Below are 14,549 nucleotides of genomic sequence, written 5' to 3' on the forward strand. Positions count from 1 at the left end.
ACTTGTATATCATATTTTTCGTATCTCAAAAGAAAAATACATGAAGTTGAAGGGGAGAAGGAGATTCTTGCTTCCGATAACAGAAAAATCTCTAATAATCGTATTCTTGGGAGAAGATTTTGTCTCTATTTTTTTCTATACATCTTCATTTGTCTTATAATACCTATATATATGATAAAAGATATTTCGTTCGTTCTTTGGGCTTTCTCAATCGAGATAAAAAGCGGCAGGTTTTTTTTTAATACATTTGTGGAGCAAGCAGCTTAAAGTCATCTTTTAAAAGAACATAATTAGAAAACGAAACTATAATAATAAGAGAAAAAAGAAGAACTAGCAGACACACTATCCCTACTTTAACCATGAATGGCAGACAAAAATAGACAAAAATATTTTATCCAAAAAGTTCATAGCAAACAGTCACAATAAGACTTAATCGGCCTAGCGAAAAAAAACAAGAGCCCTAAATACACAATAACTTATTAGCAAAGACAGATTTCATTAGTGTGTGAAGCTAGAAATCATATTAAGAAAGAGTAAATACAGGTTAAAGTTTCAAACATCTAATATATCTTTACCTCTTGAAAGTTATATTAGTGAGAAAAAAAATCAACTTTAAAAAATTACGACAGATTACATTCCAAGCAAAATAGTTTTTAAGCATAAAAAAGGCTTATAAGGCATTGAAATTCTTAATATCAGGAAAAACCAATCAAAATTTTTAGAGTCTTCTTGAGAAAGAATATTAATGCTTATCTCATTATTTCACAAAATTTATAACAGGTTTAAACATAACTTTTATGTCTGTGCGAACAAGAAAGACAAATATTAAGGAAGGAACGGAACGGAACGGAGGAAGACTACCATGCAAATATTTGCAGATTCTGCCACGTTGCAATTTTTCAAATCTTTCCCGGGTAACTATGACTTTCCAGTTTTCTTAAAAACTTTCGGTTTTGTATAAACAGGATTTAATAAAAAGGAAGATTCTTTCAGTAAGTTGTCTTAGTAGAAAATTTCTTAGAGAAATGACAGCTTGAAGTCCAAAGCTCTACAAGTTGAAATACGTTTAACTTACAATATACATATTTGTACCGTGGCTTATATAGGCATCCCTGCGCTTATCTTGCCGCGGCGGTTTAAGTTAGGCGGTTTAAGTTAGGCGGCCGCCTGAATTAGAATAGGTGGCCGCCTATCCCTACTCAGGCGGCCGCCTAAGATTTAACAAAGTAGGCGGCCGCCTGAGTTAGAATAGGCGGTCGCCTAAGATTCAAATATAAAATGCAGACCAGAAAGATAATTTGATGACCATCCATAAGTTAGACGGCCGCCCGAAAAGATAGACGGCCGCCTGACTTAAACCGCCACGGCAAGATAGGCGCAGGTATGCCCATATCAGCCACGGTATATTTGTCAAAAAAAGGACCCGCTTTATTTCTAATTCCAAATGTTTTTTATTATAGTCCGGGAGCTGGGGGAGGTCAACTATGACAGTCGTAGAGGCCCGTGCAAACATATATCATCATGTAGCACTATGTCTGAAATTTCCGAATTTTCTGGTTTGCTGTCCGAAATTTTCTTGTAGGTGTCTATTTTACGGACCAGAATGCAAAAATAGCGATATTTTTTGACGTCAATTGTGTTTACTAAATTATATCTAACTTTTTAACGGTTTATGGAATTCAAACGAAACTCTGATAAATAGGGCTAACTTTCAATAGCAAAAACATTGCTGTGTCTCTACCAGTGTTTTTCATTTCCAGGTGATTCACCTTTTTTCCACTCCTACCGACAAACGTTTTCAAAAAAACATGTTTTAAACTTAATTTTTTGGGTTGTTACTATAACGAGGAACAAGAAGTAACGAGAAGTAACAAGAAGTAACGAGAAGTAACGAGTGCTTAAAAATGGAACTAACGAGTACTTTAGTCCAGAAAATGACGCTCCATTGTGTTGCTATTGTCACTAGTTAATTGTTTTAAGATTGATGACGTCATTTCCAGATTCTTTTTCAGGCAACTATATCTCATGATTGGCTTGTCCGTTTCCTTTCAAATTTGACTTGTGACACCTTGACAATAATGCCTTGAAATTAACCTAATTAGATTTTGTCAATGTTGGTGATGACGTCATTATTTGGACCCTTTTTGGTACTGGAATCCGGACACCTATATCTCGTGATTGGCTTGTTTATTTCCTTTCAAATTTGGCATGTGACACCTTGACAATAATGCCTTGAAATTAACACAATTAGATTTTGTCAATTTCTGTTTTGACTAAAAGCACTTTGTAAGAGAAAAAGAACGAGCAAAATTTGCCTTCGCTGAACTTCAATGGGTCTAATCCTTTGCAATGGAGAACCAGCTCAGCCCTATAGTATAGAGCTCAGAATAAGCTTAACTAAGGATCCAGTGAAGCGCTGTAAGCTTACAGCCTAAGCCAAGGCGGCTCTGGAGGCCTAAAAATAGGTTTTCTAGTTTATCATAAAGCTAAATAAAATTGACACAATAGATTGTAATGATGTAACGGGCTTTCTTCTCAAATTTGGTTGTTTTACATCCATTTATGCATTTTCTCTGACAAAAATATCACAACAAACAATTTGTTGCTAAAAAAAAGATCAGTAAAAACCTTAAGTACATTGGATCTTCTTAATGATGAGAATGACGCTTTATGAAGCTAAGAAGGGAACAAGAGTCCAACGGAGCGGTATGCAAAAGGGTTAAAATGAGAAAAACAAGTGATACTTTTATGGACCTACCTGGTTATGCATTTAACATATTTATAATTGATATCTACGTGACGTGACCATTAAACAATCATTCAGAACACAAATAGTGACGATCTATTAAAATTAGTCGTTTGTTTCTTATAAAAAAACGTACATGCTCTTGAAATATTCTTTCATATTAAAGACTTTGTGAGCAAAAAAAACATCATCTCATAAAGAAAATTGAGTTATTTGACTTAGAACATTGATGCATGCTTATTTAATAGTGATTCTTATAGATAAACATGCGTTTTTTGAGCCAACAAAATTTTTTTGCAAAAATCTACTTGAGCCATCTTTTAACTATAATGGTACCCTTATATTCATGCAAAAAATTAGAAAAAATTAATGATCCAATTTTTCACAAAGTCCAAAAAATCCATTTTTTAGCCGTTTTTTGGCCCAAATTTGCCCAAAAACATTTTTATAGAAAATCGGGCTCCGTCACAATCAAGGGTTTATAGTTATGCATCTTTGTGCAAAAAATCTTAAATAATGAAAGAGCCAATCTCGAGAAAAGCTAATACCTAAGTAATTGATAATGTGCTTATAAAAAAATAACGAATTTGGCCAGTTTTTCTATAAAAACACGCCAAGCAACCAAAATTTCCTGTCTAAACACACATATTCTTCAAAAGTAAGCCCTCGTGAGCAAAAAAAACATCTATCTCATAAAGAAATTGAGTAATTTGACTAAGAACATTGATGTATGCTTATTAATAGTTGTTCTTATAGATAAACATGCGTTTTTTGAGCCAACAAAATTTTTTTGCAAAAATATGCTTGAGCCATCTTTAACCTATGATGGTACCCTACTTTCATGCAAAAAATCAGAAAAAATTAATAATCCAATTTTTCACAAAGTCCAAAAAACCCGTTTTTTAGCCGTTTTTTAGCCCAAATTTGCCCAAAAGAATATTTTTCGAAAATCGGGCTCCGTCACATTTTGGCCACTACCATTTTGCACCTTTGTACCAAAAATCAAAAGATTCCTATGATTCAATCCCGTGAAAAGTTGGTAACAGACGGACGGACGGACGAACACATGTTAATTTATAGGACCTCCAGGTAGGTCCAAAAAGGAAATATTTTGTGAATTTTACAAACTCTACAGGAACTGATATGACCAAATTTCGACCTTCTTAGGAGCTAAAATTTGAAATTTTTCTACTGTTACAACCCTTAGAGGACTAAAAGTTCGCAACGTGTCCAGTATATCCGAGCCAAAAATTGAAAATGAATACTTAGAGAGTGAAAGATTTCGACATTTTAAGGACGCTTAGAGAAATTGTTTTCAAAAGTTTTGTTGATTTTCCCCATATTTTGGTCGAAGCTGAGAGAAAGATTTTTGATTTTCGTGATTTTGGCTTTAGACCCGCACAAACCCGTGACAGGTTTTGCCAACCCCCCCCATGAGATTTTAAGACGAATTGGACAAAGAATTAAAAAACGAAATAAACGTGTCCAGATTCCAGTACCAAAAAGGGCCCAAATGATGACATCATCACCAAAATTGACAAAATCTAATTAGCTTAATTTCAAGGCATTATTGTCAAGGTGTCATATGCCAAATTTGAAAGGAAACGGACAAGCCAATCACGAAATAAAGGTGTCCGGATTCAAGTACAAAAAAGGGCCCAAATGATGACGTCATCACCAAAATTGACTAAATCCAATTAGGTTAATTTCAGGGCATTATTGTCAAGGTGTCATATGCCAAATTTGAAAGGAAACGGACAAGCCAATCACGAGATATAGGTGTCCGGATTCCAGTACCAAAAAGGGCCCAAATGATATCATCATCACCAAAATTGACAAAATCTAATTAGGTTAATTTCAAGGCATTATTGTCAAGGTGTCACATGCCAAATTTGAAAGGAAACGGACAAGCCAATCACGAGATAAAGGTGTCCGGATTCCAGTACAAAAAAGGGCCCAAATGATGGCGTCATCACCAAAATTGACAAAATCTAATTAGGTTATTTTCAAGGCATTATTGTCAAGGTGTCACAAGAAAAATTTGAAAGGAAACAGACAAGCCAATCACGAGATATAGGTGCCTAACAAAAATCTAGAAATGACGTCATCAATCTTAAAACAATTAACTGGTGACAATAGCAAAAATGGAGCGTCATTTTCTGGACTAAAGTACTCGTTACTTCCATTTAAGCACTCGTTACTTCTTGTTACTTCTTGTTACTTACTCGTTACTTCTCGTTACTTCTTGTTCCTCGTTATAGTAATAACCATTTTTACATTGAATTAATCCTTAGCATATAAGTAAGCGCTGTTGTAAGTTTTGTTTCAAAAGCTTAAGTGAAACTCAAGATATTCAATTTTAAAGACAACCATGTATAATCAAAAACATAACAAAATGATAAAACTGACGGCGAAAAACGAAAAGGAAAAAATACAGACCTAGACGTCAAAATTGTTCAACAAACAATATCCAGCTTTCGTTTTTTATATTCTAATATTTGGAGAATACCAAAACGCCGTACAATATAATGCATTACTAAACAATTCCCCCCAAATATGCTTTTGCGTATTAATAAGACAACTTAAGGGAAATTGGGCTATGGATTGAAAGTCTAGTGGTAGGAAATTTCCTATGGGTAGGAAATCTGCATGAGGTGCAAAAAGACGATGGTTCAACGCCGTGAAGAGGAGGCTTTGTAGAGCTTTGTTAGATTTTCGAAAACTGTTTACAGAATGTTGTAAACACACACGTTTTAGCGTATTAATATATGGATGCTTAAAAAACAAGTAATACTTTTATGGACCTACCTGGTTATGCATTTAACACATATATAATTGATATCTACGTGAGTGTGACCATTAAACAATCATTCAGAACACAAATAGTGACGATCTATTAAAATTAGTCGTTTGTTTCTTATAAAAAAAACGTTTAGAAACCAAAATTTCATGCTCTTGAAATATTCTTTCATATTCAAGACTTTGTGAGCAAAAAAAACCATCTATTTCATCAAAAAATTGAGTAATTTGGCTAAGAACATTGATGTATGCTTATTAATAGTGATTCTTATAGATAAATATGCGTTTTTTGAGCCAACAAAATTTTTTTGAAAAAATCTGCTTGAGCCATCTTTTACCTATGATGGTAACCTACTTTCATGCAAAAAATCAGAAAAAGTTAATGATCCAATTTTATTCACAAAGTCCAAAAAACCCGTTTTTTAGCCGTTTTTTGGCCAAAAATTGCCCAAAAATATTTTTTTTTCGAAAATCGGGCTCCGTCACATTCGAGGATTTATAGTTATGCATCTTTGTGCAAAAAATCATAAAGAATCAAAGAGCCAATCTCGAGAAAAGCTAATACCGAACGAACGAAGGAACGAACGGACGAACGGACAAAGGTTTAAATTATAGGACCTCCGCCCCACCGGGGTAGGTCAAAAAAAAAAAGCTCATATATTTATTTACAGCTATCCATGACGAATTTTTTTTAATTTTCTTGGGCATTTTGTGATTTTATTTATAAATAGACTGATTCGGTAATATCCAGTTAGGCACTATCTTCAACCAAATCTCAAGCAAGCTGTCTGTTCCTAACTGACTAATTTTCGCTAATGAAATAAAAGCAAACAAGAAACTATGTGCAGGTCCAAACGGGTACACTATATAAGGCTCGGAGCTAAGCAAAGTGTACCTATTGTTTCTGTCACTTCTTAGAAAATCACATGGAATCGGTCTATTTCACTGTACGCGGGTTTTCTTTGGATTACGTCATATATCTTTGAGTCTTTAGCTTCACAGTATGTATTTTTTCTTTATTTTTCTTATAAGCATATACTTTATAAGCATCAAATCAATAACTCTTGATAGACGGTGATATAGCCTTCGGTAATTAGTTCTTACAAAATAAACAAGGGATGGCGCACAATATGAGCATATTCATTTTTCTTATAAGCATATACTTTATAAGCATCAAATCAATAACTCTTGATAGACGGTGATATAGCCTTCGGTAATTAGTTCTTACAAAGTAAACAAGGGATGGCACACAATTTGAGCACTTTTATTTTTCTTATGAGCATATACTTTATAAGAATCAAATCAATAACTCTTGATAGACGGTGATATAGCCTTGGGTAATTAGTTCTTACAAAGTGAACAAGGGATGGCGCACAATATGAGCATTTTTATTTTTCTTATGAGCATATACTTTGTAAGAATCAAATCAATAACTCTTGATAGTCGGTGATATAGCCTTCGGTAATTAGTTCTTACAAAGTAAACAAGGGATGGCGCACAATATGAGCATTTTTATTTTTATTATAAGCATATACTTTATAAGAATCAAATCAATAACTCTTGATAGACGGTGATATAGCCTTCGGTAATTAGTTCTTACAAAGTAAACAAGGGATGGCGCACAATATGAGCATATTCATTTTTTTATAAACATATACTTTATAAGAATCAAATCAATAACTCTTGATAGACGGTGATGTACCCCTCAGTAATTAGTTCTTAAAAAGTAAACAAGGAATGGCGCACAATATGAGCATATCCATTTTTTTTATAAGCATATACTTTATAAGCATCAAAACAATGCCTCTTGATAGACGATGATATAGGCTTCGGTAATTAGTTCTTACAAAGTAAACAAGGGATGGCGCACAATATGAGCATATTCATTTTTCTTATAAGCATATACTTAATAAGAATCAAATCAATAACTCTTGATAGACGGTGATATACCTTTCGGTAATAAGCTGTTACAAAGTAAACAAGGGATGGAGCGCAATATGAACATATTTATTTTTCTTATAAGCATATACTTAATAAGAATCAAATCAATAACTCTTGATAGACGGTGATATACCTTTTGGTAATAAGCTGTTACAAAGTAAACAAGGGATGGAGCGCAATATGAACATATTTATTTTTCTTATAAGCATATACTTTATAAGAATCAAATCAATAACTCTTGATAGACGGTGATATACCTTTCGGTAATAAGCTGTTACAAAGTAAACAAGAGATGGCGCGCAATATAAACATATTTATTTTTTTATAAACATATACTCTATAAGAATCAAATTAATAACTCTTTATAGACGGTGATATGAAATACTTTCCAGCATATATTCGTGAAGCCACAGTGACTTTCAATCTCATACGCTAGAAATCATTTAGCAACCATGCCACCATGCAACCTCATACTCATTTAACAAAAAACTTTCCAGTACGCATCTCTATATTAAAAGTGATTACTCATTAGAGATTGTTTTGAAAAACAAAAAATATTTCGAAGCATAAAAACAAAAACACAATGCACAACGCCTGCTTAAAAAAATGTTTAAAATCATTCCACCTTGTTGATTTGCTATATATTTTGATAAATGAATTGTAATTTAGGCTTGACTGAAAAAAAGAAAGCTTTAAAAGAGAAGGAATAACAACAGGGCCGTTGCGCGGGCCGTTTCCATTGATTTCCCTATCATGATATCGCATAATTAAATAGAAAGTGAAGCTTGGCATATCGCCAATATCAAGAATTTTTGCTAAATGATCTTTGGAATGTTCGAACTACACAAAACATATCAAGAGAGAAGGAACTTTAAGTCACCAAAATATCAAGAGAGGGACTAGATTAGTCGATTAGGCGATTAATGAGATGAGATTGGTAATTGTTGAGCCGAAAATTTTTTTTGTGAAAATCTGCTTCAGCGATCTTTTACCAATGATGTTACCCTACTTTCATGCAAAAAATCAGAAAAAATTAATGATGCAAGTCTTTAAAACCCTTTTTTTAGCCGTTTTTTGGCTTTGTACCAAAAATCAAAAGATTCCTATGATTCAATCCCGAGATGTGTTGGTAACAGACGAACGAACGAACGAACAAACGAACGGACAAACACAGGTTAATTTATAGGACCTCCACCCCACCGGGGTAGGTCCAAAAATGTTCTGGTATACCTATATTCATATGAGCAAAATAGTCCCGCTGTTGAGGTCGAAAAAAGTGCCTCAAAATCGCCAAAAAATGAGAGTAATTTATAAACAATGCTGAGAAGTAAGTAATAAAGATTGAGTATAACGCCTAAAATACCTCACAATTACACCCTATAAATAAGAATAATAACAACGATAATAACAATTTGAGGCTCAAAGTACCAAAATGAATAAGAGCAGCTGACCCTGTATAAAATTTTACTGGTTTTTATAATAAAAGTGTAGGATTAAAAGTTCGTTTGAGGCGAAATATCGAGGAAACCACATTCGATGCCATCATTGTTACATAAACTACATAAAGAAATGGCATACTATTCAATTCATACTTGAGTATAAGAACAGTTTATTTTTAAGAACATTGTACTTAACATGGCTAAAATATTCCAAAAATACACTCTTTTTTAACTAGAACAATTTTATAAGAACAATGAAGCTCAAAAACGCCAAAAAAACTATTTAAAAACAACTCTAAGCCTGGAATGGCTAAATTTTGATCAAAATAATTTATTTTTCTTTTACAACATGTTACCTTACGTAGTGACAAGATAATCTATCCCGTTTGTACTGGCTGAATGAATGTAATGAAAGTAATGAATGCTGGAGTAATTTGCTATTCATAGACCAATCATTCTCCTAAACAACTATATATATGAGTATAAAAAGTGCCAAAAAAATAAGAACAGCCAAGCGTCACAAAAATCTATAATTAGATGGTTCTTATAAAAAATAGTTTATACTGATATATGTAGAATGTCACTTTTCGTGGGTCACCCGGTAGGCTTTGGAAAAGTTAAGTTAACAAATAGATCTTTTCATAAATTACGTCACGTACATCACTTTCCTCTTATTCAAACAATTACCATGGTGATTATGTCCCTTGAGACCTTAAATAATTTTTGTGCATATAAATCAAATGAGTTTTAATAAAATCTGTTGGGAGTTAATCACCATGGCAATAATTTCAAAACGAGGCAAGTGATGTTTGTGACGTTATTTATGAAAAGGTCTATTGATATAAATTTCTTGAAAGAAGACAAGATAGTATTATAGCAAAAATTATCATTATAAACACCAGGAACATAAGAATATTCTTATAAAAATACTGAGTAAACAGGAGTAAGTCCTGATTTTTAGCCTCGTTTGAAATCATCTATCACGTATCATAAACAAAGGAAAAAGCTAACAAAAAGTTACAACAAAAGGCTTCCAGACCGGGGTTTCTTATACGGAGAATGCACATATCAAAAATACCATATTCGTGACCAAATAAATCCAGTTTGTAAGTAGCAGTTTACTTCATTTTGATACATTTTATAATAATTGTTTGCTAAGCTCAATGAAATTAAAAACAAACTGGTGTTTTCGAGATGGTGAAAGTTACCTCTCAGATGGTGAAAGTTACCTCTCAGATGGTGAAAGTTACCTCTCAGATGGTGAAAGTTACCTCTCAGATGGTGAAAGTTACCTCTCAGATGGTGAAAGTTACCTCTCAGATGGTGAAAGTTACCTCTCAGATGGTGAAAGTTACCTCTCAGATGGTGAAAGTTACCTCTCAGATGCTGAAGTTCTCAATCTCAATCAACAGTACAAGTGTTTCAAGTACAATGCAAAATTCGCCACTTTATCTTGCTTGGATACAAATGGGTTCTTACACATTACAAATCAAACATTTACTACAGTAGGTAGAAGATCTGATGAAGTAGGCTGTTCCATCTGATGCTGGTCTTTCTTGTTTTAGCTCAATCCTCTTTTACTTTCTTGGTGGTAGTTTTATTAGCTCCTTGACAGGGGATTGCTTGGGTCTAGCTGCTTAAGAAGCAATTTCTTTTCTAGCACTTTGGTTCCATTGTTAAAGAGCTGGTGACCAGCGGCCCAGGTAGTGATTTGTGTCACTTCGTAGGGCACCTCTTAGATCAGGACGAATTTTTTTATATTATACTCCTAGTAGGGTGTAGAATTGACGAAAAAATTTGCCCTTCGAATCTCCTGCAGTTTTCGAGTGAATCGATTTTTAGTTAATCGATACACAATATCCATATGGATACCATTTTTCCAATACCATTTGGGCCACAAGATCCATACGGATACCCCAATTTTCAAAAATTAATTATGCAAAATTAAGGAGATTACATTACTGAAATAAAATTGAGCCAATGGCCTGTTTTATAGGCTTTCCAATACAAAAAACCGCATGTCAATAGCATAATTATTCGCCGAGATATTCTATTTCAAAGTTAGTACATTTTCACGTGTGCAAAAAGTGGGATTAAATGAATTAACTGTATTTAACGTTATTGAAAAGTTATTCAAAAACTTACGTATTGGCATAATTAAAGATAAATTTGCCTTAATAGTAAAGAAAAAATTAGATGAAAAGGGGAAACGTGCGTAATTTTATGATGACTCAAAGTTTAGGTATCCATATGGATACCTTGGCCTATAAAGGGTTAAAGAACAGGGTTAGTCTAAGGTTTTGTATTATGGGATTAAATTTTCTATTAATATGCAATAAGCCCTATGGAAGGTTAGCTAATCCTTTTATATATTGTGAAAATCAGACTTAATGAATTAAAGGAAATAGGATCAAGCTAGCGTCCCTTTTAAATGTTCAATTAAAAGTCTCCAGAAGTGAGGAATAAATACCTCAGAAGCAGCCGGCGGAGAGATTTTTTAGAAATATGTGTTCTTATCTTCTATGTTATGAACATTCAATTTTTTATACAAATGATGTGTTCTGATTTCTAGGAAACCTTTATCGCACTTCTTGTATCCCTAAACTTATCATTACTTTATGGTTTGATGTGTTCTAAAATCTAGGAAAAAAAGTTTGCCAAAATAAACTTGTAAGATATTTGTTTTGCTCCACGAAAGATGTGTTCTGAAAATTTCTAGGGTTACTAGGCAACAAGATTATACCTCTTGATTATACCCCTGTCTCCTTAAAATATGTGTTCTGAAGCTTTCTAGGGTTACCTAAACAACAAAACCACGGTAGCAGTGGCGGCCTGGCAGGGGGTGCAGGGTGTGCAGTGCACCACCCAGAAAGATTTGAGAGGGGCGCCAAAATTTTGTTGATATTTAATTGGGCGACTTGGCGCCTTTTGACAAGTTTATAACGCCTTCTATAAGTGCAATGTTGATTTTTTCGCCTGCGGCGCTTCCTTTTATTTTACGCTCTTGCATCCTTTCTCTTGACTTTTTTAAAAACTACTCTCAACATTGAATCGCGAAAAGTCAAAGCAAAAGAAGTGTTGTGAATCCACTAGGGGTTAAAGAGGATGCTAACCAATTCAAAATGAGAGATCGAAACTTGATGATGCTCGCTGTGGTTTTTGTGGTCTTATGCTGACTAACTTTCTCCTTTTTAGAAGATCTTTGACGTTTCTTACATCAAAATTTTTTGCCTGCCGCGCCAAAATTAAAAAGAACCCTTAGTCCTGCCAACTTTCAAATTTTGGGGGCCATTTTTTGCCATATTTCTCATGTTTTTTATTTTAAGAGCTTTATTTTTGGTGCTAAATCGGTATAAGATAAATTGAGGCATTTTTAGAAATTTTAAAAGTTGAAAATAGAAAATTTTTTCCTTGTTTAGAAAACTATGACATTTAAAATTAAACAAGAAAATAGATATCAAGTTATCATTACCACCACCTTAGTATAAATAAAAGTTTTTTAACTCAAAGATTCTGGGCGTTACTTTCAACCAGTCACTGCTCTTACAGTTTAATATTTCCACTTAATGATGGAGGGCGCAAGTAAGGACAAAAGTACCAGGGGCGCCAATTTCATAGTTTGCACCACCAAGAAAATTAAGCCAGGCCGCTACTGCACGGTAGATGACCTTGATTATACCCTTGTCTTACCAGAACAGATCATTATTTCTGGCTGATTAATTTTGAAAGATCTGATCAGAACAGATCAAAATTTCTAGCTGAAATATGCTCTCAGAACACATCGGAAAAAAAGGTCGCCTCACCGGCTGCTTTCGTTACTGATTGAAAAAGATAAAGAGAATTTTCTTCTCTATTTTTTGTTCTTTTTAGATTAACTCGTTGATATTCCATGCGAATGCCAATAGATTTATGCAGATTTTTTCCTCAATTAGATGACGATTATTATCGTTGAAACAAACCATTTCAAGATAGAAACGAAAAAATCCAAAATTTGTTGAGTTCCCCTTTAATAAGAACAAGACGACTCAGAGTCGAAAATTTCGCATAATGTTCGATTATTCATAGATGAAATAATCATATTAAACGACCGGGGAGCAGGGAAGTACTACGGTTGGAGAATGTCAGGTCGGACCTGAGAAAACTGGCCATAATAGGAGGAAAGTTGATTGGAGAGCAAAGTTACCCTTAAAGAAAAAAGGTAAAAAAGTGATTCTTAGAGCACATTCTCAAGAAATGTTCTAACCTTCTAGAGATTTTTTGACTTTTCGTACCTTAAATAATTCAGAGACTTGGGAAGGTAGACAAAAGCTCATACCTGACACCTAGTTATGCCTAAGTTAACCCCCACCCTCACCATTAATAGAATGCAATACATAGAACGGGGCTAGAAAACAGCCTTATTGTCACCTAAAAGTGAACGGTCCCAGTGTGGCTTAGTTGTGTATCTATCTTTGATTGTCCAACACTCAGCCTCCCCAAGATTCCATAACCCTGAACCAACCCGCAGTCCAAACAAACTAACAAACATAGAAAAATAAATCAAAACTCGCACACAAATACAAAGAAACAAAAAAGGGGTTAAACGTTAAATTTTTCTTCTTACTTTCTCCAAGGTGTCTACGGGACCTTAAAAACCTTGAAAACCTTGAAAGTGATGTAATGGGAAAGAATTCCTTGAAAACCTTAAAAATGCATGATTGTGACAGTTTAGTTGTCTTGTTTTGGCTTGGGTCCTCACCAAAGTTTTGGTCTATGCTAAACCTTAAGAATTTTCTTGCTTGCTTCGCTCGCAATCATTGTTTCTAGACCAAATACTGGTAGTAACATCTTTTGCACCTTGTCAACAAGTTGTATCCTACTATTTAAGTCGATTTGAGTTCCGAAAAACCTTGAAAACCTTGAAAATGGCGACAAAAATTCCGTAGAAACTCTATTCTCAATATTTCAAAAACCTTTTATCATTTAGATTATTCACTTCTAATATATCTTTCCAATTTTAGCATGACTTGGTGCTGAGAAATTGCTTGAAAAGTAAAGTATACACATACTTTTTGAGATGACAGACTTTAAACACAATAAACTTATTGGCGGACATTTAATTTTGCTGATGCCAAGGCATAAATATAATATGACAGGAATTTAGTTCAGCCATTGTGGGGGTATTTTTGGCGAAATATTGATATTAGATAAGAAAAATAACTTTAAAGCTTGATAGAGCACAAATTTGGAAAGTACATGAAATTTTTTATATTTTGGAGGAAATTAAGTTTGGATTTCAGATAAATCATGAGGCCAACAATCTTTCTGCATAAATTTCTTTCTTTAAAACTAAAACTTTGTTACTGCTGTTGTTTGCCTCAGATCCATATCATTGAAACATGAAATTATACTAATGTTATCAATTTCGAGCAGATCGATCAACTTTGATTGACTTTCATTTCTCATAAAACAGACTCGCCCACTTGATACATTTTTAATCAATGACCAATCATTTGGTTCCGATAGTTGATATATTATAAACTTAGGGGAAGAAATTTGCACGGGAAAAAATATTCACATCAGACATCTACAAACTTCAGCATTAAAATAATGTCAAGAAAATATTATAAATACACACTTTTCCT

General features: G+C 33.7%; 1 protein-coding gene across 1 annotated transcript in view; it reads right to left on the minus strand.

The window, feature by feature from the left end:
• LOC136819517 (ectopic P granules protein 5 homolog) overlaps positions 1-14,549 on the minus strand; it is a 72,011-nt gene that overhangs the window by 51,111 nt on the left and 6,351 nt on the right. The gene's annotated exons all lie outside the window — the stretch shown is intronic.

The sequence above is a fragment of the Clytia hemisphaerica genome, unplaced genomic scaffold (assembly GCF_902728285.1).
Source record: "Clytia hemisphaerica strain Z4C2 unplaced genomic scaffold, Clytia hemisphaerica genome assembly, whole genome shotgun sequence".
NCBI lineage: Eukaryota > Metazoa > Cnidaria > Hydrozoa > Leptothecata > Clytiidae > Clytia > Clytia hemisphaerica.